At 51.2% G+C, this 27,472-nt stretch overlaps 1 protein-coding gene across 47 annotated transcripts in view; it reads left to right on the forward strand.

Moving 5' to 3' along the window:
* The first annotated feature begins 7,861 nt into the window (after window positions 1-7,861).
* Window positions 7,862-27,472, forward strand: part of SORBS1 (sorbin and SH3 domain containing 1) — a 237,798-nt gene continuing 218,187 nt past the window's right edge. For all 47 annotated transcript variants that reach the window (XM_062215205.1, XM_062215217.1, XM_062215218.1 and 44 more), the window contains exon 1: window positions 7,862-7,961. The gene's annotated coding sequence lies outside the window, so the exon portion shown is untranslated. The remainder of the gene's footprint in view (window positions 7,962-27,472) is intronic.

The following is a 27,472-nucleotide window of genomic DNA, read 5'->3' on the forward strand; positions in this document are numbered from 1 at the left end:
TCAGGCCAGCTTCAAGGCAACCAAGGGCGTTCCCTGTGGGGTCATCAAGTTAAACCCAAGGGTTGCCAGAAATCCAAGGGCACAGTAACAAATGCTTGCAAGGATGCGAAGAAACTGGCACACGTTGCTGGTGTGAATATGCAGCTTATTTGGAAAACAGTCTAACAGTTTTTCAAAAAGGTAAACAGTTACCGTTTGACCCAGCAATGCCACTCCTGTGTATATATACAGGAGAACTGAAAACATGTCCATGCAAAGACTTACACATAGCAGCATTATTCATTATATCGAAGAAGTGGTAAAAACCCAAATGTCTGTCAACTAATGAGTGGATAAACAAAGTGTGGCAGAGGAGAAGCAGTAGTGACTGCTAATGGATATAGGATTTCTTTTCATGGTGATGACGCTGGTATGCACTCAGTAGTGACAGTTGCACCACCTATGAGCACACTAGAAACCACTGGGTTATAGATTAGTTTATCTATGCTACTGTCTTGGGATTGACTATGCATTTGTCAGTCTTTCCCACTACACTGTGCGTGTCTTCAGGGTAGGTTCTGTCCTCATTTTCTGGTTCTGCAGCACTGAATAGAGGACCTAGAGCAGAGTAGGCACGTGATACACATGACAGTGGTTCATTCAATGCTTTGAGTTCCTTTTCTAGACTCCCAGGGCCACCTGTGTGGCTTTGCTCCCTACTCTCCATGATCAGCCCTGGTCTATCCAGGCACAGTGTCCTCTGGAAACACAGAGTGGCCATCTTCACCCAGGCTTCACTGCCAGCCTGTGGTTTGAAGACCAATTGGCAGAACTGCATCCTTTAACCTGGTGAGCCTTGTCTGGGAGCCACACTGAGTCCAAGCAGAGCGGCTGGCACTGATGCTTCAGGAGTCGTCACTTTCTTCCTGCTAGAGAATCTGCCGTGAACATTCCTGCTTTTCTGGAGGTTTCAGCCTGGGCTGTGACAGGTTCTAGGAGCCTGGACTTAGCTTGCTTTCTGGTTCTGCTCTTCTTCCACAAGGTCAAACGAAGAAGATCTTGGTTCTTTTGATCTAAAGGAGACGACAGGTATCTCTGTCCAGTTCTCCCTTGTACAAAGTCCAATTGCCCCACTCCCTTGGCTGTAGGATGATTTCCTTACAGATTATCTCCCTACAAGCCAAGCCAGATAAACAGGTAAGTCACACAGCATGGCCTAGGTTGCCAATGTAAAGAGAGCTGCAAACATCCCTGGAACCAGTGACTCCCAGACCTCCTGTGACAGAGCCTCTGCATGCCTGTGTGAATCCCTGGGTTCAGAAGGCTGGGGAGCAGGTGGTGAGCATGGCCAGGTTGCTAGAGGTGCTCACCGAAGTGCTGTGGGACGCAGTGACTCGAGGTATAACTTGAGGCTTTGCTGAGTGGGGGCAGGGCAACTAAGTTTGGGGACAGGACAGACTTGCACAGGTAATGGAGAGGGGGCTGGGGCTGTAAATATATGGGATGTAAATGCAGTGGTTTCCAACCAGAGTCTTCTGCCCCAGTCAGAAGAGAATGGGTCTCCCAGCTGCTACCTTTGGAACGCGGCCTCCTCTTGTTGCCTTCCCAAGCCCCCATCCTAGGGCAAACCCTTCCACCGACTCAGATGCAGCTGGTTGAAGAACATTCTGTACTCCTAATTCCCCTCATAGGTCCACACAGGTCAATATTTATTTTTTCTTTTCTTTTTTTTAAGATTTATTTATTTATTTGAAAGAGTTACACAGAGAGAGGAGAGAGAGAGAGAGAGAGAGAGACAGAGACAGAGACAGAGAGAGACAGAGAGGAGAGAGGTCTTCCATCTGCTGGTTTGTTTCCCAGTTGGCCGCAATGGCCAGAGCTGTGCTGATCCGAAGCCAGGAGCCAGGAGCTTCTTCCGGGTCTCCCACATGGGTGCAGGGGCCCAAGGACTTGGGCCAACTTCTGCTTTCCCAGGCCATAGCAGAGAGCTGGATAGGAAGTGGAGCAGCCAGGACTCCAACCGGCGCCCATATGGGATGCTGGCGCTTCAGGCCAGGGCATTAACCCACTGAGCCACAGTGCCAGCCCCAAAGGTCAAAATTTAAAACCCTTCATTTTAGGATGTACTTTTCTCTGAAGGGAGGAGAGAACTTCCACATTGCCTATGGCCTTGTCTAAATACTGATGGAGTTTGTGGATTCAAAAGGCTCCCATAGCCTAGGCAGCTCATGTCAAGAGCCTCAGGTGGTCACTTACGTCATACATAAGAGTGTTAATTGGTAAATTAATAACAGGAGTCACTGTGCACATACTCCCCATGCAGGACCTCTGTCCTCAATGAGTTGTAATATGAGAGTTAACTGTAAAACTTGTTTTCAGTTTTTTTTGTTTATGTGTGTGTGTGTGTGTGCGCGCAAATTGTTGGAATCTTTACTTAGTATAGAGTTGGTCTTCTGTGTATAAAGTTAATTTAAAATGGATCTTAATGGAAAATGGGACTGGGAATGGGAGAGAGGAAGAGGAAGGGTGGGAGGGCAGGTATGGTGGGAAGAATATATTCCTAAAGTTGTATTTATGAAATTTGTATTCCTTAAATCAAAGATTTCTTTGGGGGGGGGAGGCCTTAATTTTGGCTGTGTAATAGCATTAAATAATCTGCAGGTCTAAACTCATGCACTTGGTCAAATGCAATACAATATTTGAGGTTTCCTTAGGTACACATAATCTCACCCAAGCCACAACACAAGAAACACTGAAGCAAGTGTTTTTAGATTGAGAAAGAGAGACCTGATGATGAGGGTTTTGGAGTTACTGCTTCCCAAGCCCAGCAATCCCCATTCATCCTCTTATTTTCTACCTAATCCCATAGACATCTCCTGAGCAACTTCACTCACCGAACTTCCCGCAAACACCATCCACCTGCCTTGACCTGCAAAGAACGTGGAATCCTTGGATCTGGCATTCAACACATTTCAGATCCATTTTATGTCCTGAAGGTACATATATTTGTTTTTGCTTTAAAGATTTATTTATTTATTTATTTGATAGGCAGAGTTAGAGAAAGAGAGAGAGAGAGAGAGAGAGAGAGAGAGAGAGAGAGAGAGAGAGACTGATCTTTCATTCACTGATTCTCTCCCCAGATGGCTGCAATAGCCAGGTCTGAGTCAGGCTGAAGCCAGGAGCCAGGGGTTTCTTCCCGGTCTCCCACATGGGTGCAGGGGCCCATGCACTTGGGCCATGTTCCACTGCTTTCCCAGGCACATTAGTAGGGAGCTGGATTGGAGGTGGAGCGGCTGGGACTCGAACCGGAGCCACAGCACTGACCTCGATTTTTTTTTTTTCTTCTCATTAATTAATCAGTATGAAATAACAGAAGAGTTTTGTAAGGAAGTTTTGTCCTTCTACTACTTGCAGAAGAAATTAGGTACAAATCACCTAGTGCTCAACTGGCCAAACTCTTCAATTCATAACTCCCTTTCTCGCGTCCCATTTTCTCCTCTCCAGTATGGTATCTAGGAAAATGACTATGGTCAATCTTTGGATAACTGGGGAAACAAGCTACCCAAACCAACATTTTAAGAAAGCATCTTTCTCAATATTGACTCCCAGTAATAAACAATAAACAATATCCTCTCATTGAGTGCTTATGTTCCCAGGCAGCAAGTAAGCATGTTGCATACCTGACCTTATCTATAGCCTGCAAGTAAATGCTTGGAGGGTTGTGTTTTCCCTGACATGGGAAAGATGAGGGAAGTTTGCACAAGAGTTCCATAGCAGGCATTCCATACCAGGATGTGTCAGACGTCTCTGCTCCAGAGCCTGCAGCCTCAACCACGGTGCTTCTGCCATCTGTAGGTCTTCTGGTTTACTTCCTTTCCTCCCGTCTGTGTGACCCTGAAGCTGGAAGAAAGGCTACAGTCTGGGCTGACCTCCTAGAAATCCTGTTCCCTCCTCTCCTGATCCCCACATTTACCGCCTGCTTGGGGGATTCTGCCTACAACAAGCTCATGATCCTAGCTTGTGTGTGCGTCTCTCCTGCCTGAGGTTTTTATTTCTTCCCAATAGTGGAAGGACAGGATTAATCTGATGCACATAAAGAGAAAACGAGGAGTTACTATGAAGATTAAAGTAAACCTCGGCACACTTTGGACAGCATGTAAGCACAGTACTTTGCACTGTTTGAGAAGAGCAGACACAAGCTATGGCCTCATGGAATTTACAATCTGATGGGGAGAGGGAATGAGGATTAAGACTACATGCAAAAGTGATCATACCAAATATGGCAAGTTCCATGAGACGCGGGGTCGGGGTGGGGAGTGAAGCACTGTAGGGCTGGAAAGCAGGAGCCCTGACATTTCCCTGGGGAAGCAGGATGAGCCCTCGGGGTGTAAGAGAGACAGACATACGGAGAAGGCTACAGAATTTACAGCGTCCAGTTCAACAGTGGAAATGTGGACTCCCTTATTCAAAAATGAATTTTAAGGCAGTGGAAACAGAGCATTAAACTAAGTGAGGGGCCCTTATGAGCACAGCTGCAAGCCCAAGGGGGTGTCCTGCGCTACACAAACCTCCCCAGTGTCTGCTTCCTCAGGGCCAAATCTCCCTCTCCCCCTTTCATGGCAGGCTCCTAGCACAGCCCCTGGTACCCAGATGAATCAGCGAATGGCGGGAGACAGTACTGACCTGGCACCATTACACCTCATGATTCTGCGGGTCACTGAGAGGTGCTAGGATGACGATTTGGAACACTTTTGGGCAGATTACTTGAATTGAGTCTTTTTCTATTTTTTTTTTTTTTTTGATAGGCAGGGTGGACAGTGAGAGAGAGAGAGAGAGAGAGAGAGAGAGAGAGAGATGTCTTACCTTTTCTGTTGGTTCATCCCCCAATGGCTGCTGCAGCCCGTGCACCACGCTGATCCGAAGCCAGGAGCCAGGTGCTTCTCCTGGTCTCCCATGCAGGTGCAGGGCCCATCCCCCACTGCTTTCCCAGGCCACAGCACAGAGCTGGACTGGAAGAGGAGCAACCAGGACAGAATTCGGCTCCCCAACCAGGACTAAAACCTGATGTGCCGGCGCCGCAGGCGGAGGATTAACCTAGTGAGCCGTGGCGCCGGCCCAACTTGGGTTGAGTCTTGAAGGATACTAGGATTTTCCTTTCTCGTCCTGTCCCTCCTCTCCTTCCGGTGTTTTTCCATGTTCTGCAAACCCTAACGGCAATGTTCTGCTTTATAGTCACACAAACTGCTTGGGGCTCCTCAGGACAGTCTCCCACTCACACAGTGGCCTTGACTACAGATTGTTTCTCCACGGATGGAGTCTGGTTTTTCATTTTAAAGTCATTTGGCTTCATTGTCACTGAACAGTTTGATAAATAGTTATGAAGAGAAAAAAAATCAGGAAAAATATAAACATGATTACTCATAATCCCATAGGAAATAATTCCATAAAAATAATTCAATGGAATTGTACAAAACTAATTTTCAGCCTACTTTCCCATTCAGTGTTGTGTTAGGAGCATCATTGTATTTCAATGCCAGGACTACCTCTTCTTTTTCATGGCTGTCTGGCATTTTGACAGATACCAATACATTTAAATTGAACGTTTGGGTTATTCTGAACTTTTCATTAAACAGTGTTGCCCTGAATTTGCTGGGTAGGCAGCTTAGTTTCTCTACCCTTTATTTTCCACCTCTGCGGGTAACTTTAGGGTAAAGTAGTATTTCCAGTGGGGGTTGTGCAGTGTGAGTTCATGCACGCAAAGCTCTCAGCACAAGCACAGCGTGGTGCAACACAGGCCAGCCGTGCTCAGTGCATGTGAGCATGCCCAGAGAGAGCTGTCTGACCCAGGCCGTGGTGTAAACAGTGGAGTCGGGCAGTGCTCTTGAAAACCAGTAGGATAAGATTGGGAAGGGAAGACAGTGTCGTTCTCTAGGCAGACTATTTCTCTAGGGCATTCTTGTCTCTTGAGTAAGTTCATAGATAGAAGTTTTCTTTTTAAAAGATTTATTTATTTATTTGAAAGTTGGAGTTACACAGAGAGAGGAGAGGCACAGAGAGAGAGAGAGGTCTTCCATCCGATGGTTCACTCCCCAGTTGGCCGCAATGGCCGGAGCTGGACCGATCCGAAGCCAGGAGCCAGGAGCTTCCTCTGGGTCTCCCACATGGGTGCAGGGGCCCAAGGACTTGGCCCATCTTCCATTGTTTTCCCAGGCCATAGCAGAGACCTGGATCAGAAGTGGAGCAGCCGGGTCTTGAACCGGTGCCCATAAGGGATGCAGGTGCTTCAGGCCAGGGTGTTAACCTGCTGCGCCACAGCGCTGGCCCCAGAAGTTTTCTAATATTTTTCAAATTATGTACTTATTTTTATTTGAAAGACGAGGGTGGGAGAGAGAGAAGGAGGTCGGTCTTCCATCCACTGTGGGATTCACTCCCTGCATGCTGGCAACAGCAGAGTCTGGGAGCCTGGAACTCCATCTGGGTTTCCAAGTAGGTGGCAGGGCCCCAAGTGCCTGAGCCAGCATCTGCTGCCTCCCAGAGAACACACTTGCTGGAAGCTGGAGTCAGAAGCAGAGCTGGGTCTTGAACCTAGGTCTCTGATATGGGACATGGGCTTCCCGAGCAGCATCTTAGCCCCTGCGCAATAGAGGACAGCAGGTACCCAGCAAAGATGCATCTCTCTTCCCTGATGTCCAAGAACCTCTGCAGGTGAGTGTCCCATCAGCTGGTGCAGTCATCAGGGCCTGCCTGTCCTTAGCCATTAAGGACAGCCTCTTAACTGGGAGTCCGATCTGGCTGAAGATTCTAGCCAAGGGCAGCTGACAAAAATCAGTTGTGCTCAGCCTAAGGGTGTGGCTGTTCTACCTTCAGGAATGTTCTAGGGATGTGGGAAGCTGAGCACAGCGGGAGCAAGTTCCAGACCAGTGACTTGCTGGCTCTGTGATCTTGCTCAATTTCCCCTCTCCGATTCCTTTTCTGCAACACCAAGGGGGAGCCAGAGGAGGTCAGGAGGATGGTGTTCAGTGGTTCCCGCTGAACAAAATCTAACCATCACGCCTTTTCCTCCACCCGCCACGTTCCCGTTACCTGGTTTTATTGTTTTCACTCTTAGATGATCTTGTTGAATCACTTGTTTGCCGCTCCCTCACTAAAGTGGAAACGTCATGAGGGCTGGGCCTCCCTTGTCCTTTCTTTCTGCAGGAACCCTGGAACCCGGCACACACCTGACATGCGATTCCTGAACACGTGTGTGTTCCACGAGTGCGGTCTTCGAGCCTGGGTTCCAGTCCTGGTTGCGCCCACGGCAAGCCGCCCAAACGACGCCTCGGCTTTCCCAATTGAAAAATAGGGATTCCCAATAGGAAGGGTTGGAGGTGCTGAGGACCAGACAGGAAGCACGGAGCACGCTGGCTGCTATGGAGTACCACCGTGATAGCAGCAAGCAACCAGGGACGCATGGAAACCTTGGCTGTGTAAATTCTCACTACACCCTACAGTAGGAAATCGGTGCATCACATCATTTCACAGAAAAGCCAACCGCAGCACACGGGTTAACTAATACTATACGCTGTCAGGACACGCTCAAAGATTCTTTCCGGGCACCCGGTGGGCGGCCCCTTGAAGCATCCCAAGGCTTTCGGCCCGACCAGGACAGAAAGGGTTACTGCGCCCGCGCGCGCGTTATCAGCGGGGACCCGCGGGCCCGCGCTCCAGGCTCACAATGCCGCGGGCGGGGCGGCCGGCGCGTCCTCGCCTCCCATTGGCGCACACACCCCTTCCTGTCACGGCCGGCTAGGCCACGCCCCCTGGGCGCTGCCGGAGTGGACGTTTCCAGAGATATGTTAATGAGGGGGCGGGCACCGCAGCCCATTGGCCGGAGGCGGACTGTCGGTGAAGTCAGCGCCGAGTCCCAGAAAAACAGAGCGGGGCCAACTGCAGCGTGTAGTGCGAGCGGGGCAGGACGCACGGGCCCGGAGACCCGCAAGGTAAGCCAGCGCCTGCCGTCCTGCCCGGCGGCGCTCGTCCGCCCCGCGGCGCCGGCGCCGGGGGTGTGCGCCTGCCCGGCCCCTGCGGGCGGCGCCTTTGTTCCGCGCTCGGAGGAGGCACCTTTAAAGGGCCAGCTGTTGGAGGGACCTGGGGGACCTCCTCGCCCAGAGCATCCCCCCGGGGTGGCCGCGGGGGTAGCCGTGGTCCCCCGAGGCCCTGTCCGTTTGTGCTGCCTGCTCGCCGGGTCCGCCCGCCTTTTTCAGGGAGCGTTCCCAGGGTGCGGGGGGATCTGGGCGTTCCAGGTTTTGGGGGGTGGGGAGCGGGGCTACGATCATGGCCTCTGCTGGGAGGCAAGGTCCTCCTGCTCGGAGCGGGCTGCAGTGTGGGCGGGCGCAGGGGGCCTCGAAGCCCGGGTGGGTTTGTGCGGCGACATGAAACTGCCCGGCTGGGGGCCCCTGCGCAACCGCGCGAGGAGGCGGAGGGGGCGGGCGGCGGGATGCGGGCGTCTCAGGTGTGTTCATTCATCCGCGTCCCCGTGGAGAGGCCGGCGCGCCGAGCGTGTCCGGGGCTCCGGAGACGCGGGGCCTGCGCTCCCGCCGGCTGACAGCCTTCTGCTGGGCTTCCCCGCGCCGGGGTGGGCTGGAGGCAACCTCCGCGCCCACCTCGCCGCCTCTCGACCTGGCTGCCGGGATCGGCGGTGGCCATTCACGATGGAAGGAGCAGGAGGCTTCAGGTCCTTTGCTTCCTTTGGTGGGGGGAGACGTGCAGTCGAATTCTGCATGCCGGTGCGTCCGCTTTGCCAGCCGCCGGCGCACGCCTGCTGCCTCCCGGCAGACAGAATGAATCACGCTGATGCGTGGCTACAGAAGAGCAGAGGGGATCCCGGTGAGCGTGGCCCCGGCGTGTTCTGGCTGAGCCTTGGATCTTGCGTAGCAAACACGGAGCGCTGGGATGCCCCTGTAGTCGCAGGGCCGACCTGCCGAAATGGCTCGAATCGATTTCGCCTCTCCCAGGGACATCATGGAACCTCCGCCTCCGCGCCCCGGGCCCCGGGAGCGCCTCGCCTCTCCGGAGTGAATGAAGGCTTAGCTGGCTCCTCTCTCCTTGCCGTTTGGGCTCCTCTGCTTAGGTTCAGTTCTGCGTCTGTGGTTGGCAACGTAGCTTGGTGGTGACTGAAGAGAGAGGGGGCGACCTGAAGTAGGGTGGGCCGTAGAGGGGGCGCAGCCGCCGCCGCGGTGACAGGAAGCACATGACGGACGCCCGGAGACTCCATATCTACTGCCCATAGCGACGACGTGGAGGAGGTAGAGGCCGAGGGGGTGTGTGTGGGCTCTGCGCGGGGAGAGGTGGGGGAGCAATTTTCCGCCCCACCCTCTTGATGCTGCCTTAAATAGCTGATGTCTCCCTGTGGGCTGGGAAAAGGAGGGACGGGTTGGTCTGTTGGCACCTCTGCCCTGGGCACTGTTGGGGTAGATGGATAGGAAAGGGTTAGTGCTCCAGGGGTTGCAGGGAGCACATTTCTCAGCGGGAGGGTCCCAAGACAGCAGACTCGGGCTGCAGGGAATTAGCAACTGAAATGCAATGGGCCGTACCCTGTTGGGGTGTAGCCGCGGGAGGGTTTTGTGGTCCTCCACCAACACCCACCCCTGCTGGCCCTTTCCCCCCTGACCTGCTCTTTGGTTGTAGTTGGAGAGTTTCTGCAAACTTTTCTGAAGATAATGGGATTATTGGGGGCTGAAGGGGGAGTAGGATTTATTGGGAAGGAGGAGCCAACGCTTCTCACTGGCAAGACAAAGAGCTGTCCACTCTCCCTTCTCTTCCCCCTCCTCTCCTCTCCAATCCGGAGAGGTCAATCCAGAGAGCCGAGTCTGGGGTTTTCTTTGCAGAGAATTGAAAGGGCAGAGCCCAGGAAAGAAAGCTTTTATTGTACAGCACTGGTAATCCTCTGGTTGTCTAAATGGAGCTCTGGACCCTTCCCTGACGTGGAAATAGATTTGCTGTAGAGGGCACTCACTGTGTAGTTTAGGATTTAACCTGTTTCAGAAAAAAGGAACAGATGGCCTCCCAAAGCTTTGGTGGAGTCGCTCTGGACCAGAGGCAGGGCAGCTGGCTTTGCTCCTGTCCACCAGTCTTCCCTGGGCTCCTGCCTTCTCATCACTCTCCGGGCCTGTGTCCTTGTTGGTAAGGTGGAGGACTTCCGATAGATCATTTTCAGGGTTCCTGACAGCGCCACTGCTCTTAGATTCACAAGTGCAGCTTGTGATGGCGTTGTGAGGCTCTTTCTTGGCATGAAGGAAACAGCCTAGTACTTGGGCTCGAGGGATTCAGATTCACCTTTCCCTTGATTTGTGTGATTGTGAGGTTTTACCATATGTGAATAATTCAGAGCTAGAATGGCCCCGGGCAGAGGCAGAGGCACAGACCTCTGAGTGGGTGATTTTCTGGGGTGGAGGGGGAGGGGTGGGATGACAGATTGCTAAGGCAAGGGAGTTTTCTGTAATTCTTCCTGGTATGTTGAACCCATTTTATTTATGGTTATGCAGGTGTACGTTTAGAGTATGATCATTGGAAGAGACCGCTGTGGATTCCAGGTGCGCTTCCTTCACCGAGGAATCTGAGAGCTGGGGGCATTGGCCTGTTTGCCCAAGGTCACAGAGCTAGCAAGATGCAGAGTTGGGGTAGCAGCCCAGTGAATAGATCCTAGGTCCTGTGTTCCAGATATGTCTCTGAGAAGGATTATTCTGAGATGGGGCAGAGAAAAATGAGGAGGAAATAGAGGCATAGAAGTTGGAGAAACAGACCAGAGAAGGTGGGAGCTGGAGACGGGACGGGTGGGGAAGCCAAGCTCCGAGCAGAATCAGCTGTGAGATGGAGGGCGTTTCTGCCACCCTAGGAGTGGAATAAGGAGCGGCTTGGCTGGGGCCAGCTGAGAGTCCTGCCTGGGCCCGAGACGGACCTGGAGTCCCTGTGGTCTCTCCTGGTGACCCTCTGATTTCAGAGTGTGCTGGAGGCTGCTTCGGAGGCCTGTGGCTGAGGACAGGCAAGATCTGGACATGTGGGAAGCCAGCTATGCCAGCGGGGATGCTGGCGAATGCTGAGGTGGGTCCCAGTTCTGCTGAAGCTCCCCCCCCACTTTAATGCAAAACTACAGCAAAGTTTTCCATGACATTTCTGTTTGATGAAAGCAGCATTTTCTCCTCTGACGTTCATGGGTGCTTTGTACATTTTATGAGTTGGCGATTCATGGACTCCCTTTCCAGAGATGTCTGGAGATGACTGCTGAATTGGAGCTCATTTTGGGGGAAGCCTCTGGCTTATGACTTGAGCTAAGCCTCAGTGTTTCAGTGGGCAATTCAATAGCTGTGAACTGTGGTTAAGCGGAGCATGAGCCATTCAAAGGCCAGGATAAAAGGTGATAAGACTTTGAAGTCTATAGCCCAAGCCCTGAGCTGGCAATGAATAGTACTTTTCTTTGGCCAATTTAGGAAGTTGTCTTATGGATCCTTGGTTGCTCTTGCTTTTTGTCTGGGGTGGGCCCATGGTCTGTCCGTGTGTTTTGCTGCCTGTCTTCCTTTTCCATTGTTTCGCTCCTCTATCCATTTCTTTCTCTCCTCCCTTGTATGTTTCTCCTAGCTCCCCTGCCCGTCCTTTCTTTACTGTTGATGATACAGCTTTGTAGTGTGTTTTAATGCATTTATTGCACCATTAAAATTTCATGTTCTCTGTTCTTAATTTAAAATCACCGTTCAGTCTTTTTGAATGTGTATGTGTTTTACACACAAAACAAGCAAGACAAACAAACCAGACCCAATTAAATTGCTTTTTATTTCCATATGGTCTTTCATTGGTTTTTTTCCCCCCTTTTCTTTTGTGTTCAGTAGTAGCTCTTCATAAAAAAACAAAATTTCCCAGGTCTCTGTCATGTGGTTATTGTTTTTACAACAGAAACAGCTACCATAATAGAAAAAGTTTCCACTCTTCTATTGTGAGCCACAAGGGACACCCTTTCCCAAGAGATGTGCCCTATTTTATGACTTCCTCCCTGGAAGGGGTGTCTTTAATACATTCTCCAGCAGGAGCCGTGCTCTGAGGGGTGAGGATGCTTTTGGTGGAGATGGGGCTTTGGAGCAGGCTGTGGCTGAAAGAGAGTGCCTGGGAAGTATTTAAACTGATGGCTCCTCTTTGTTTCCCCAGGCTGAGCTAACCCAGGTGGCTGTAACAGCACCCAGACCTCTTTGGGAGAGAACGAGGTGCTTTCTAGTTAGTGCTGGGTTGGGACTGTGAGGCGTCTTGTGTTCACCCTGGAGGGTGGTGTGAAGTGTAGACGCTCTAATGGGTGTATGCTGAACATACATTGTCATATATATTTTTTACAAGAAATCTTTTTTAAAGATTTATTTATTTATTTGAAAAGCAGAGTGTTTTTTGCTGCCTGTCAAAAGAGGTAGAAGCAGAGAGAGAGAACATGAGCAAGCGAGGTCTTCCATCCGCTGGTTCTCTCCCCAAATGGCCACAACAGCCTGAGCTGAGCTGATCCAAAGCCAGGAGTTAGGAGCTTCTTCTGGTCTCCCACGTAGGTGCAGGGGCACAAGCACTTGGGCCATTTTCTGCTTTTTCAGGCCATAGAAAAGAGCTGGATCAGAAGTGGAGCAGCCGGAACTAGAACTAGTGCCCATATGGGATGCCGGCACTGTAGACGGTGACTTTTACCTGCTACACCACAGCGCCAGCCCTCATTGTCATATCTTTCAGACTCTGATTAATTACAGAGAAGACTGAGTCTTGACACGCAGGGGTCTACAAGTAGGTCGGTGTCTGAAGTGGGTCTCCCGTGCAAGAAATCGCCGTGAAGACTCCAGTTTTTCTATTAAAAATTCACATGCATTTTATATTCTTTCTAAAAAACGTCTGTGCTGGTTTTAGTATAAAAGTATTTACACTAAACAGTAAGTGCTTTGCTGTTGAATACAATTGATGGTCCAGGAAAATGTTGTGTTTATCTTGGGCCTTCCTTTCCCCTGGTCCTCCCCAAATATGCACAGCAAGCCACATACTACAGCCGGAGAAGCCAGGGGGAGGGCAGGCGGCAGCCCTGCCTGGGGAGAACCCCTCCAGTCCTTCCTTCCTGCGGGCTCTGCGGGACCCAGGCATTCAGAGCGCTCACTGTCCCCAGAGGCGGGTCCGGCCAGCTGCTGTGCTCCTGTGTGCGTTTCCTTGGCTGACTCCTGCTTCTCTTTCCATCTGAAAGAGTTGCCGCTTCCCCCAGAGTTCATCTTCTCCTTTTGCCATTGCTGCTCCCCTTGTCTTGCCCAGATTCCGAAAACAGGGAAGAGAACAAGTCCCTGTTTCATCGTTCCTCTTCAGTTAAATTCTCATTTCTGCCAGAGTTAATATGTGCAGAGTTTTAATGCTACAAGGAGTGCGGGAAGCCTGTGTCACCCCTCCTCATCCCGGGGATCCATCCCCGGAGTCGTCACTGAACATGATTTTCTGTTGCTGTAATAAACGACTGCTACAGACTTAGTGGCTTCAGACAGCTCAAATTTGTTTTACATTTCCGTAGATTAGAGGTCTGAAACGGGTCTCCCTGGGCAGAAATCATGGCGTTAGTGGGGCTGTAACCCTTTCTGGGGAGGCTGCTTCTTCCCTGCTCTCTGCAGTATGTGGGGCCACCTATGGCCCTGAGCTTGGAGCCCCTGCACCGTCTTCAGACCTAGGAGTGGCTGCTTGAGTCCCTCTCCCACTGCCTGGCGCAGGTCTTCTTCCGCTGTCACACCTTCACCTGACTCCCTCCTCTTCCTCCCTCTTCCACTTTTCTGGGTCACCTGTGATTACACTGGATCATCCACAGTTGTGTCCATGTGTTAGACACTTGATCAGCCATCTTCATTCCCCTTTACCAGGTAACCTCTCAGGGTCAGACATCTGGGGTTAGGATGTGGACATTTTGAAGGTCTCCAGTAGTCACTTGCAACCCTTTTGGTAGTTTTCTTCTGATATCAGCAACACATTTATAAGTTATGTTTAAAATGCTCTTCCGTGATGGTTCATTTTAGATTTACTTTATTTATTTGTTTGTAAATATTTATTTTCATATGTTTGAAAACAGGAAGCGAGTGAGAGAGATCTTCCATCTGCTGATTCACTCCCCAAGCCTACAACAGCCAGGACTGGGCCAGGTTGAAGCAGGAGCCTGGAACTCCATCCAGGTCTCCCATGTTGGTGAAAGGGTTCCAAGCACTTGAGCCATCATCTGCTGCCCCCCAGGGTGCTGCCAGGGTGCACTAGTGGAAAGCTGGATTGGCAGTGGAGGGGCTGGGATTGGACCGGCACCTTGATATGGAAAGCAGTTGTCCCAAGCTGCAGCTGAACCTGCTGCGCCACAGTGTCTGCTCCAGATGTTATTTTTAGATGTTCTTTTTGTTGTTGTTGTTAGATTTATTTATTCATTTGAAAGGCAGGAAGGCTGGGAGGGAGAAAGAGAGAGAGAGAGAGAGAGAGTTCATCTGCTGATTCACTCCCCCAGATGGCTGCAGCAGCTGGGGCTGGGCCAGGCTGAAGCCATGTGCACGGAACTCCATCCGAGTCTCTCATGTGGGTGAAAGGGACCCAAGCCATCTTCCCCTGCTTTTCCAGGCACGTTAGCAGGGAGCTGGATCAGAAGGGAAAGAGCCAGGACTTGAACTGGCACTCCTGGGATTCCAGCATTGCCCGCAGTGGCTTAACCCGCTGTGCCACAGTGGCGGCAGCTGGCTGTTATTTCCTGATATCCTTCTGTGGAGTAGAGGAGCCCTTGTCGCACCTCACCCGGTTATTCCCTTCTGCTGTCCTGCCAGTGTGGTTACATCTGGTTTTGGTTACACTGACGGTCAGTGTTTACGTTATGTTGACTGTGTAAGTAGCGTTCATGGCCCAGCCATGTAGTATGCTGTAGTGTGATGTTTCCTTTCTTGTGCGTTTGTTGACTTAAAATTGTCTTTTTTTTCTATTTATGTTATCTCCAATGTACTCATTACCGATTGCCGAAGTCTACAGTAGAGATGTTTTAAAACGTCTCTTTTATAGCGTGTGTCCTTTTTACTTCAGTCGGCAGAGACTTCCCTCCCAGGCCTCCATCCCGCTCCAGAGGTGCTTGCCCAGTGACCTTTCGGCCTGCGGCGTGACTCACCCTGGGAATCCCCTCACCTTATCCTGGGTTGGGTCCTCTGTTTCCTCTCTGGTCTATTCCTCTGCGGGTTTCTGAGAGTCTGTGCAAATGGCCCAGCTTGCACGTCTGAAGTGTTTCTCTGTGCTCGAACTTGATTGGTGATTTGACTCATACAGACTTCTAGGTTGAAAGTCACTTTCCCTTCGAGTTTTGAAGGCACTGCTGTACTGTCTTCTCGGTTCCAGTATTAATGTCCGAAATTTGGATGGCATTCTGATTTCTTGGCGTCTGTGAGTAACCTGATTTCTCAGTGAAAGTTTTTAGGATCTTCTCTCTTCCCTTATGATTGAAATTCCTTGCTTTAGAAATTATTGGTCTGAGTCGGTAGTGTATGCTTTTAATCTGAAGACTCACATCTTTCAGTTTTGGGACATTTTCATATATATATGTGTCCTTAATAATTTTCTCCATTTTCTGTGTTTCACCTTTGGAACTCCTAATGGTTGGGTGTTGGTCCTTCTGGATTGAGCTTCTAATTTTAAAATCTTTTATTTCCTGTTTTCCATTGAATTCTGTTTTTGTTTTACTTTTTGAGAGATAGTTGCAGCTTTATTATCTTTAATCCTGTTCAGTTTTTTTACTTCTGTTTTTGTGTTTTCACATGAGATGGACTTGCATGTTTTACTTTCTGAGAGCTCCCTAGTTCTCCAAATGTCTCCTTTTCTTTTTTAAATAACATCCTGTTCTTGTTTCATGAGTACAATAAAATCCTGTGTATTCTTCTCTCCTTTCCTCTCCCTCTCCCTCTCCCTCTCTCTCTCTCTCTCTCTCTCTCTCTCTCGTGTTTTTTCTGCGATTCTTTGATCTGTCTTTCTGCTGATTGATTCCCTTTCTGCTTCTTTTGGTGACTGCATTTCCCTGGGGTCATCCTTCCAGCACACTGATCCTTGTCTAACCATCTAGATAGCAATGGAAGCCAAACTGCTGGGTGGGTGTCTGTGTGGTAGTAAGGGGCTTGTTCGCTTCATTGTAGGGTGACCCGGCAGAGAACCCCTTCTTCCACCCTTTTTCCCCCTCCCACTGGAGAAAGCTACATAATCAGTGTCTGTGGCTCTTTGCTCTGGGACTTTCCTGGAAAGGGTTTTCCTGGAGAGCATTTTGCCTGGGGGTGGGGTAAGGTAGGTAACAACTTCGATGTTCTGCACCTTGGGAATCTGAATAAGAGAGGGGCTGGCTGTTAGCCTGCTTGGTGTGCAGACTTTCGCTGCGAGTCCTGGTCTTTGGAAAGTTGCCCCTCTCCCCGCCCACCTCCCCCAGCTCTGTCAGAATCCAGAGAGTCTGGTGCAAGTTGGACTTGGACCTTTACCTTGTGCTGGCTGAGGGAGGAAACCGCCAGGCCGAGCAGGGAACCTGGGGCTGATGGCTCCTCACACAGGCTTGTAGCAGGCTGTCTTTGTTTTCCCCCTATCCTGCTTCTACCCTGAGAGTCCCAGAGCCTCCAGCTCCCGAGCCTTCTCCAGGTTCTGTGCTGGGAGTTGGTGACTTACTTAGTAGTTTTTTGGCAGAGCAAACAGAATTGAAACCTAAGTCAGCTGCTGGGCATGGAGGTCTTCTCTCCCTCCCTGGAGTTCTGTTGACATAGTGTTGTTTGCTATTGTTTCCTTTCCTTTAAGAAACCAGTTCCTCTACTGGTCTTTCAGTGGGGTTCTGGGAGAGAGCAGAGGTAGGCACAGATGTCCAGTCTGATGGAGTTTCTGTAATCTCTTTGTCCATGCCTTTAAGCTTGTGCTGGATGTAAGTCATAGATCAAGAAATGTTTAAGTGATTGAATGCATATTTGTTTTTAAGATGACATGCATGCCGTTGGTCATCGGATTTCAGTAGAGTCCCCCACAGGTGGTCTTACTATTGTGATAATGCCAGGCAGTGGATCCTACCCTACTTCCCATGCAGTATAGGCTGAGAGGCAGCACCGACTGCTGGGCTGGGGGTGGCAGGGCTGGGTGCTGGCTCCAGCCCTCTCACTAGCTACCTGGGCCACCTTGAGAAGTTCTGTAACCTCTCTGCATCTTGATATCCTCAATCCTAAAATGAGGTGCGGGTGAATCCAGTACCTACTGTGTGCAGGCACGGCGCTTCGATTCTTCCATGTATCTTTTAAGGCAGCCTGTGCTGTGACATGGGTCACTATGAATTGATTGCACTTGGCTTCTATATTTTACACAGCTTAGTTCTGTGTCTTCTTCTGCTTTTTTTTTTTTTTTTTTGAAGATTTATTTATTTCAAAGTCAGAGTTACAGAAAGAGAGGGAAAGAGGGAGAGACAGAGAGATTTTTCCATTCTCTGGTTCACTCCCCAAATGGCTGTAACATCCAGGACTGGGCCCCACTGAAGCCAGGAGCTTCATCCAGGTCTCCCACATGGGTGCAGGAGCTCAAGCACGTGGACCGTCCCTGCTGCTTACTTATCCCAGGCTGTTCAGCAGAGAGCTCGATTGGAAGTGGAGCAGCTGGGACTTGAACCAGTGTCCATATGGGATAGTGGTGTTTCAGGTGCAGGTTTTACCCACTATGCCACAATGCCAGCCCCCTTCAGTATCTTGGACAAAGTCCTCTGCATGTATTACCTCTTACTATTTCTAGACTGTAGGCTCCTGGTGAGGACTGCCTAACAGTCATCTTTGTAGCTCTTTTGTCTACCACGGGCCTACCGCAGGCAAGTGTTGGAACTGTATTGTTCTGCACACTCCCTGGCCCACTTATGGAGCTGGGGTCTTGAGGGAACTGATGTTAAAGTCAGTGGGGAGAGCGATTCTGGACCCCAGCCCAGACACTGGAGGACTCTGTGCCTCTAAGCACATCGCAGTCTGTATTTGTTTAGTAGGCTCCATGCTGTTGTCATTTAAGAGTGTATTCATCGGACCAGCACTGTGGTATAGTAGGTTAAGCCTCTGTTTGTGGTGCCAAAATCCCATATGGGTGCTGAATCCATATGGGTGCTGCTTTATGCCCCAGGTGCTCTTCCTCCAATCCAGCTCCCTGCTGATGGCCTGGGAAAGCAGTGGAAGATGGCCCAAATGCTTGTGTCCCTGCACCCACGTGGGAGACCTGGAAGAAACTCCTGGCTCCTGCTTCAGATCGGCCCAGCTCCGACTGTTACGGCCATTTAGGGAGTGAACCAGTGAATGGAAGACCTCTCTCTCCCTCTCTGCCTCTCTCTGTCTGTAATTCTACCTCTCAAATAAATAACTAAATCTTTAGAAAATGTATTCATCTTAACTATGGACATGAATTGCAGGTAGAACCCTGCAATTACAGTGTTTAAGAACATGCTAAGTGTTTTTTTTTAATAATGTATTTTGGTTTTCTCACACCTTTGTGCTTATGTGCGAGAACCAGTAGATTTAGGTAAGTGAAGAAGAACTCTTCATCGAGAGAGCTACTGGCCACCAGGCTGCATTGGGAGCCCTGAACTCCTTGTTGAGCCTGGACTCCTACAGGCCAGGGAACCTGAAGAATCAATGCCAGTGTAGGAGACGAAGTATTAGAGCAGCTGAAAAGTCCCTGGCTTTTGATTTGCTCAACAACTAGGAACTGAGCACCCCCTATAGACCAGGGTCCGTGCTGGGCCCTGGGAACAGACAAAAATGGCACCTGCCCTCCTGGGGTTTACAGGGCAGTGCTGAGCTGTGTCATGTGGTCGTGACTAACACATGTGCTTATTTACATTAATTAAAACGAAAAAATCCAGTTTCTCATCTTTGCCTCATTCTAAGTGTTCAGTGGCTGCGTGTGACTGGTGACTGCCCTATGGACAGTACAGATCTAGAATATTCCATCATTGCAAGCTGGACTATGGAGCTGAGATTCTGTGTCTAGACCAGGTACCTGCCTAGCTTTCCCACAGAGGCCACTGAGGCACAGCTGGGAACACACCTGTCTTGGAGTGTGGCTCCTGTCTCCCTGAAGTGAGCTAGGGGTGCAGAGTGACTAAGTGAGTGGTTTCTGTGCTTAGGTTGCCTGGGTTCAAATCTCACCTCTGCTACTTCCCGGCTTTGGGACCTAGGGCAAGCCACTGCCTCGTGCCTCACCTGAGGAATGGAGAGAACAACAGTACCTCCTAGCTCATAGGATTGCAGGGAGGACGAGTGGTCCAGTGGTGCAGGTCTTGAGAACTGTGCTGACACGTGGTAATCATACAGCAATCACAGGTCACTGCTGTCAGACGAGAGGACACAGGAGGTACTGATGGAGCCGATGCGCCATCTTCCAACAGGAGACTGTGGAGCGGACGAAGAATGTTGGCAGGGAAAGCTGTTTGTGGAGTTGACTGACCACCTGCAGAAGGACACAAGTGAACATTTCTAAGCCCAGGGCTCCTTCCATCATGTGTGCTTATGTATAAAAATGCCAGTGTAAGTGTGTGTGTGTGTGTGTGTGTGTGTGTGTGTGGTGGCACAGCAGGGTAAGCCATCGCTTGTGTTGCCATATCCCATGTCTGATTGCTGTCGATTCAAGCCCCAGCTACTGTGCTTCCAGTTCAGTTCCCTGCTAATGCACCTGGGAAGGCAGTGGGTAACGGCCCACGAGCTTGGTTCCCTGCCCACGTGGGAGACCTGGGTGGAATTATGGACCCCTGGCTTTGGCTTGGCCTCACCCCAGCTGTTGTAGGCTGTGAAGTGAAACAGTGGGTGGATGGAAGATCCCTCTTTCTGTGTCGCTCCCTCTCCTTTTCAAATAAATAGGTGAAACAAATCTTTTAAGAAAAATGCCAGCATTTCTCAGAGCCCTCTGTGTCTTGAAACTGATTGTTAGGGCTTGGAACTGGGGTCTTTCCACTGTCTCCTTCTTCCTGGTTTCCCCCTACCTGGGCTGGTCCCCAAACACCCTTGCTCCCCTCTCTACCTCAGAGAGTGGGGTCACATTCACTCCCCTCCTCCAGCCTCCTCATGGAGCTGAGAGATGCCCTGCAGGAGTGAATGAGAGAAAAGGACAGAAGCCTGTGGTGATCCAGCACTTGGGTCCTGGTCTTGTCCTTGAGGGTTCAGTCTCCTGATGATGTCATCTTCTCGTGGCTCAGTCTCGCCAGCAGGCAGGTCTGTGGCAAGTAGCCCTGCCTTCCCAGAGGGGCTCTGTGTGGCTGGACAAGGGGAGAGAGCTCTGATGTTAGTCCCAGGAATGAGATGGGGAGGGGGCAGGGGATTCCCGGCTTGCATGTGGAACTTTAGCTTAAGGAAGCGCGTTAGTAGCCGCAGTCTCATTTCGTTCATTAAACAAACGTTGGTGCAGGAGGTCAGTGTGGGCCCTGCCCCCTGGAGTTGATTTCCGCCCAGCACGGCAGGGGCAGGGCTCTTGTTGAGGGCCTTTCAGGTCATGGAGCAGGAAGGCTTCAGTGTGACAAGGCGTGTGTGGGGAGGTGCGTGCAGGGAGGGCACCCTGCGGACACGTGATGGATGTGGCACCTTGCCACACCTGAGTGAGGAACGCAGGGCAGGTAGAGGCTGGGCGTCGAGGCAGACCCAGGGGCAGCCTGATTCTCAATGCCGTGTAGAAATACAGGTTTTCTCTGAGTGCCGGGGATCAGAAGTTTTGAGTACTTGAAGTTTTAACCTGTAACTGGTGCTGCCAACCTCGTTCGCGCTCTGGCCTTGACTTTGAGTCATCATGGGTGACTCTCTGGTCGGTAGCATTTGTAAAAGGAAGGGGTGCTTAGTAGATTCCAGAATTGCCCCTGTGCCCCCCTGAGCCATTGCAGAAGCTCATGGCTCTGTTGTGCAAAGCCCGATGCTTTGATAATTAGCATCAACCTGACGGCTGACCTTTGAGCTGGGTTTCCGAGAACAAAAGGTCATGAGGGCATGCCTCCTGAAACCCAAACAGTCTCTTGCTGCCTGGCAGCTGTGGCACCGGTAGCTGTGTACACGAGCAGTTTCCTTGTCCGATGTCTGCAGGTTGCTTTTCTCCACCTAGAGTTTGTTTTTAGTCGGGGCAGAGCTGGTGTGCGGTATCTGTGTCATGTGAGCACAGAATGGTGGTTAGGGCTTGGAGTTGCCTGTGCTACACTGGCAGGGGGAATGGGGCCGTTTTCCTGGTAGGCTGATGTTAGGGAGTCATTGCAGGGCTGCTGGGACGTGGATCCTGCCGTGGTTTTGAGCTCAGGCCTTTCTTTATGGGCAGTGCACCCAGGAGGCTGGCAATAGGATGCTGGGTAGGGTCTGGAAGCCAAGGATGACGTGAGACAGGCCAGAACTGGAGCGTGGAGATCTGAGTCGCCACCCCAGTGGCCTGGGCAGTGGGAATCTGGATGGAGCAGCCAGGGTAAGAGTGGGAACAGCTTTTAAGCTGGACAAAGTGAATAGAGGCTATGGAGAAAGCGGACCCCAACAGGAGCAGCAGTAGGAATCGTTGGGAAAGCTGAGGCTTGGGGGAGCCGAGAGCCACTGGAGGTGGCTGCCGAGCCCCAGACCTGTAAAGGCAGCATTGAGGCCTTTTAGGGCGACTTCACGTTTGCTTCTCGGAACCTGTGTGTCATGCGTGGTGCGTTGGCGAGTCGGCGTGGCAGGTGTGAGGGGGCGAGGCCCCCTAGGAACTGGGAAATCTTAGTCATGCCCGGGCACTGATAGAAGATATGGTGCTGTTTCAGACAGCTGCCGCAGGAGGCCCAGCAGCTGCCAGCCCGCATTCCGGGCTACGACCTTGGCTTTTTCTTTAATTATTAAAGCCACGGGACGTTGAAATACTCACCTGAAGCATCGCTCTGATGGCTTTTCCTTCTTAGGGTCAGAGGGGCTCCAGCAGAGAAGACGTTTTGTGGCCTGTGGTTCTAAGATGCTCCCGGTATCTCCCTCCTGGAACACAGGTGCTTGCCCTGGCAGCCAGGAAAGCCAGAAGAAGCCCCAGGCAGTGGGGCGCAGACCTCCGTGGGCTGTCTTGCAGCGTGTTGTCTGCTCTGAGCATGTCCTTACCGAGAGGAGGATAGTGTGTTCGTTTTTATCGTAGGCCAAGCAGAAGCAGCGCTGTTAGAAGGCGTAAAATATTTAACAATCTCTTTAAAAAATTAAACTGCCCGGGAGACTTCCATTGGTGGTGCCCATGGCAACAGGCATGGTTCTCAGGAGTGCCTTCCTGGGGCTTGTGGGTGTCTCAGAAGGGATTGGGCCTGGTCTTGGGAGGGCCGGATGGGAGGCTGAGCGCTCACCTGCTTCGTGTGGGCAGAGGCTGGGCACCCCTGCAGCAGTCCATAGAGGTAGTTGGGGTGGGTGGGGAGGTGGCCTATTTTGACAGGAGGAGAAGGAGTAGAGGGAAGAGAACTCACTGCCCCTTTGGGGTTTGTCCACTCCTTTTTGTGGATTGACCGCTATTGTTCCTGGTGCTTGCTTTCCCTGCTTTAGGGCTTTTTGCTTGTGTGGTTTCCCTGTCCTGGAGTGCTCCTTTCTCCTCTGTCTGGACAGCTCTGCTGTCTCCTTCCATTGTCCCCTGGAGCATGGTGTTCTTGGGAAACGGAGGCGCCAGGCCAGGTTAAAGCCTGCACCATGCAGGCTATTGTGGCTGTGGGGTTCTGCACAGAACCTCTGCCTAGCATTTGTCTCTGCCGCCTCGGCACACTTGCTGGGCACATCATTGTTTGCCTGCCCATTCCACCAGTCTGTAGGATCCCAGGGCTGCCTGGTCACTCTTGTGTCTAAAGTGCCTACCATGTACCTGGCCTGCAGGAGGCACCACACCACCTGTTGAGTAAATTAATGTGTTTATGAAGTTTGGGTTCTGTACAAGGGTTTGGGAATACAAAGAGAATAAAACACCCCCACTGTCCTCAATGAAATCCTAAACTAGGGCAGTGGGTGAGTTCTCAAGACCCCCTTGGAGGTGCAGGAAGAAAACAGTCTCACCTGAGTTTTGTTTGCTCTTTTACTAAAAGACATAGCCTGGAGGTTAATGTGCTCACAGCTGTTTCACTAATAGGAAAGAGCCATCAGGAAGTTTGGTGAACGCCGCTCTGAAGGGAGAGGGAAGCAAATGAAAGGGCTTTTTACGCAAAAGTGCGCTGAGCATTATGTCAGGGCAAGTACAAGGTCGTGTCGGGGCTGGAGCCAGGCCAGAAGGGGGCATTCCTGTTAGTACGCAGAGATTGGCATGTGCAAAGGCACGGTGGCTTGGTGCCTCAGTGCGCTGGGAGAAGGGATGAACACATTAACAAGGCAGGGCTAAGGCCTGCTGGGTGCATACTATGGGGGTGGGGATGACAGGAGGGAATACCAAGATGGATAAGACTGGGCTCTTGCCTGCAGGATGGGTGTGGTATGTTAGGGGAGAGGGAGGGAAGAGAATTGCAAATACCTTAAGAGAGACTCAGCAGAGAGGATACCTGGCGTTCAGAAGAGGATGGATAGTTTGGTTGGGAGAGAACAGACCTTGTCATGCTTTCACAATCTACCATGGGTGGGGCTGGCATTTTGGTGCAGTGAGTTAAGCTGCCACCTGTGAGACTAAACAACATGCTGCTGAATGAACAGTGGGTCACAGAAGAAATCAAAAGAGAAATTAAAAACTTTCTGAAAGCAAATGAAGATAACACAACATATCAAAACTTATGGGATACAGCAAAAGCAGTGTTAAGAGGAAAATTTATAGCAATAGGTGCCTCCATCAAGAAACTGGAAAAGCACCAAATAAATGAGCTATCAATGCATCTCAAAGATCTAGAAAAAATACAGCAAACCAAACCCAAAACTAGAAGTTGGCATCCCATATGAGCACCAGCTCATGTCCCAGCTGCTCTGTTTCCAATCCAACTCCCTGCTAATGTGCCTGGGAAGGCAATGGAGGATGGCCCAAGTGCTTGGGCCCCTGTATCCGTTTGGGAGACTCTGATGAAGTTCCAGATTCTGTCTTCTGCCTGGCCCAGCCCTGCCTGTCATGGCCATGAGGGGAGTAAACCAGTGGATGGAAGATTTTTCTCTCTTTCTCCTCTTCTTTTCTCTCTGTAACTCTGCCTTTCAAAGAAACAAAGAAAGCTTAAAAAAAAAAAAATAATCTAGCATGGACAAGATTACACAAGGGGAAGGAGTTGGGGCTTCACATTATGGACCATCTTGGGTTAAGACTTCTCCATGAAGTTCTTTGTCTATTCCTTCCCAGTGGGATTCTTTCTTTCTTTCTTTTTTTTTTTGACAGAGTTAGACAGTGAGAGAGAGACAGAGAGAAAGGTCTTCCTTCCATTTGTTCACCCTGCAAATGGCTGCTACAGCCAGAGCTAAAAATACGCCAGTCCGAAGCCAGGAGCCAGGTGCTTCCTCCTGGTTTCCCATGTGGGTGCGGGGGCCCAAGGACGTGGGCCATCCTCCACTGCCTTCCCGGGCCACAGCAGAGAGCTGGACTGGAAGAGGAGCAACTGGGACTAGAACCCGGCGCCCATATGGGATGCTGGTGCTGCAGGCAGAGGATTAACCAAGTGAGCCACAGCGCTGGCCTCCAGTGGGATTCTTAACATCACATGACTCAGGTCCTTCCTTAGGCTGTATTTACCAGATCACAACATTGTGTATGAACAAGAAAACGGCACGTGGCTATGTGGGTAGGCACCCTCAGTGTGTTCACTTACCTGTGTAGTCATGCACACTCCTTTCCTAGCTTCTCTTGTTTTCAAGTCCCAGGGCTTGAAGTAATTATGTAATTAGAATCCACACTGAGTGAGGCTAGATAAGGTGTAATTAGAGAGGAAAGCCTAATTTTGGAAGAATGATAAGAGGTCATTTGACTCAGTCCGGGCCCAAATCCAATCTTGGGAGAACAGTAAGAGGTCATTTGGATGTAGGGAGCTTGAGGCCACCCAGGGGCCCAGATTGGCCTGAGAGTTGGACAGATTCTGTTTCAGCTCACTGTGAAAGCCATTCATTGAACGTCTTTTTGGTAGAGGGACTTGTCCTGGATCTGTGGCTCTCAGGGAGGACCTGTCCTAGAGACCCGCGTGGAGGTCCTAGAACAGAGGTGAAGACTCCTGGGTGAGCAGGGCGTTGGGGATGAAGTCACAGGGTAGGTGGCATAGCAGCTGCGCCTCGAAGGGAAAGGAGGGCCTTGAGCGCATCGGCAGGAGCCCTGTAGACACTTGAGAGGTTTTCACATAGTATCTGTGGAGCGAACGCCTGGCTGATGAGGTCAAGGTGGAAGGGACACAGATGTGTGGATGGTCCTGTGGCCGGCTCACACAGCTTAGGCAGTACAGTGGCAACATGAGGCCAAAGGCCGTGCAGTGGTGCCCATGTGCACCGTGGGCAGCGGAAGGTTCCTTGTAGAAAGTGGCTTGGACGGAGCCTTGCAGGACCAGTGGAGAGGGGAGAATGCAGATGGGAGGACCATGCAAAGGAGGGGGGTGAACAGGTGCAGGCCTAGAGAGGGAGGAGAGCCTTCACCTAGGAGAGGAGGAGGGGGCACGGGAGGAGGTGAGGGCCTCACTGGAGTGAGTAGACTGGTTCCTGGGGGTTGGATGGAGAGGTTTGGCCCAGGGAGAATGAAGAGCCCTGGTGGGCTGGTGGCCCGGGGTACAAGATGGGTTCCTGGGGTGTTCCGCTTCAGCTGCTGGGGCCTGAGCTGACGGGGACCGGGCAGTAGGCCTGGGAAGCGGCATCCTGTGTTGGCCTTTATCGCTGAAGGTTCCTGGTCTTGATGAGAGGCTGGCAACCAAGGCAAGGGCAGAGAGGGAGGAGGCTGCAGGGCTCTGCCTAGGAAAACAGAGGGGCCTGGTTGGTGGGGAACGAGGGTGTGGATGGAGCCTTGGTGTGTCAGGAGCCCCCAGAGTCCTGTCTTGCCCCCATCCGTGGATAGCCCTGGCACCAGCCCCGTCATCTGAGTTCCATTTCCTTGCCAGTGGGAGTCTCTGCCTTTAAGGTTCAGGCTCATCTCAGAGGAGCGGCAGGGTCTGGGCTGGCCGTTAGTGAAGTCGCCCCTGGAGGTGAGAGACAACGGGTGTGTGGATTATATATAGGCTTCTGCTGGTGTGAGGCCAGGCTGTGTTCTGGGGCAGAGCAGGGAAGGGGTTAATCTTCCTGCATTCACAGAAAGGAAGTCCTTAGTGAACCCCTCCCCCACCCCACTCCTTAGCCAGGGTTGGGGAAACTTAAGGCCTTGGGCCTTTATAAACATCTATGCCAAGAAGGCCTCCTGGCAGAGGAGGACCTGGGCAGGGCCTTGAAGGGTGAATAGAGGGAGAGAAGGAAGGGCTTTGCAGAGGAGAGAGTGATGCTGAGTTAGATTACACAACTTGCAGTAGGGATTCCAGAAGGGAGGGGGTGCGTTCTGGAACTCTCTGGGTGTGCACTGCTTCTGTACCAGGTGCTTCGTGAGCTTTGTCTCATAATCCGTACATCATTGCCGCCGCCGCTGCTGTCCCACGTTTCAGATGAGGCAGAGCGATTGGAGGGAGAGGCCTGCTTGCCCGAGGTCTCCGTGGTGGGGTGCGTTTGCCTTCTATTCAGGTCTCTGGCTCCGGTGTTAACAGTCACCCGTGTCACTGTATTTTGCTGGCTCTGCAGAGGAGATGGAAAAAAAGACGATGGTTTGTCTTTGTGACCCTTGTTTCCAAGTTGAACACTGACCTAAAATGTGGCTCCAGCTGCCGTCCGTGCCACAGCATCCCAGTGCATTGCCAAACCCAGGAGATGCTGATGTGAGGCAGTTAGAGCTCCCCAGGGTCTGAAACCCTGGTTTACAGATCAGGAAACTGAGGCCCGGAAGGGAGAAGGGCTCTTCCAAGGTCAGGGCCAGAACGGGGTTGAGAACCAGGACAGTGTGGAGATGTTGGTCATTGTGGCTGTTTTAAGACTCATTGTGGAAAAATTTGTTTTTGGATGGACTTGTTTTTGGGCAGGCTTGAGTCTGAATTGTCCCCTGCATCCGTGTGCGTGTGCGTATGTGTCCATGTGTGTATGTGTGTATGTGTGCATGTGTGCGTGTGTGTGTGTCCTTCACCTGAACCTCACATGCCTTTGAACCAACAGGAAGGATTCCTTCAGACCAAAGGTTAAGACCAAAGGCGTTTGACAGGTGGAAAGGGCATAGGAAGGAGGGGGAAGATCAGAAGCCACAGAAATAGAAGACTAAACTCAGGCGTGGCCAAAAGGCTCTTCCCAGGCATGTAAATCCTCGCTACCATTTGCTGACTGCTCTCGGTGCCAGGCAGTCTTTGCTTGTCACTTTGTGTAACTTCCGTGGCCTCCCCACGGGGTAGGTGCTGTTTTGTTGCTTCCATTTTGTGGATGAAGGCACTGAGGCTCAATGCGTCTGTAACTTCCAGAAAGCCACAGAATTAGGCTAGAGCCAGGGCTCCGACCCAGGCCCACTCAATGGAGAGCTCTGTCACTAATCCCCG

This window comes from Lepus europaeus, chromosome 17, assembly GCF_033115175.1.
Source record: "Lepus europaeus isolate LE1 chromosome 17, mLepTim1.pri, whole genome shotgun sequence".
Classification (NCBI taxonomy): domain Eukaryota; kingdom Metazoa; phylum Chordata; class Mammalia; order Lagomorpha; family Leporidae; genus Lepus; species Lepus europaeus.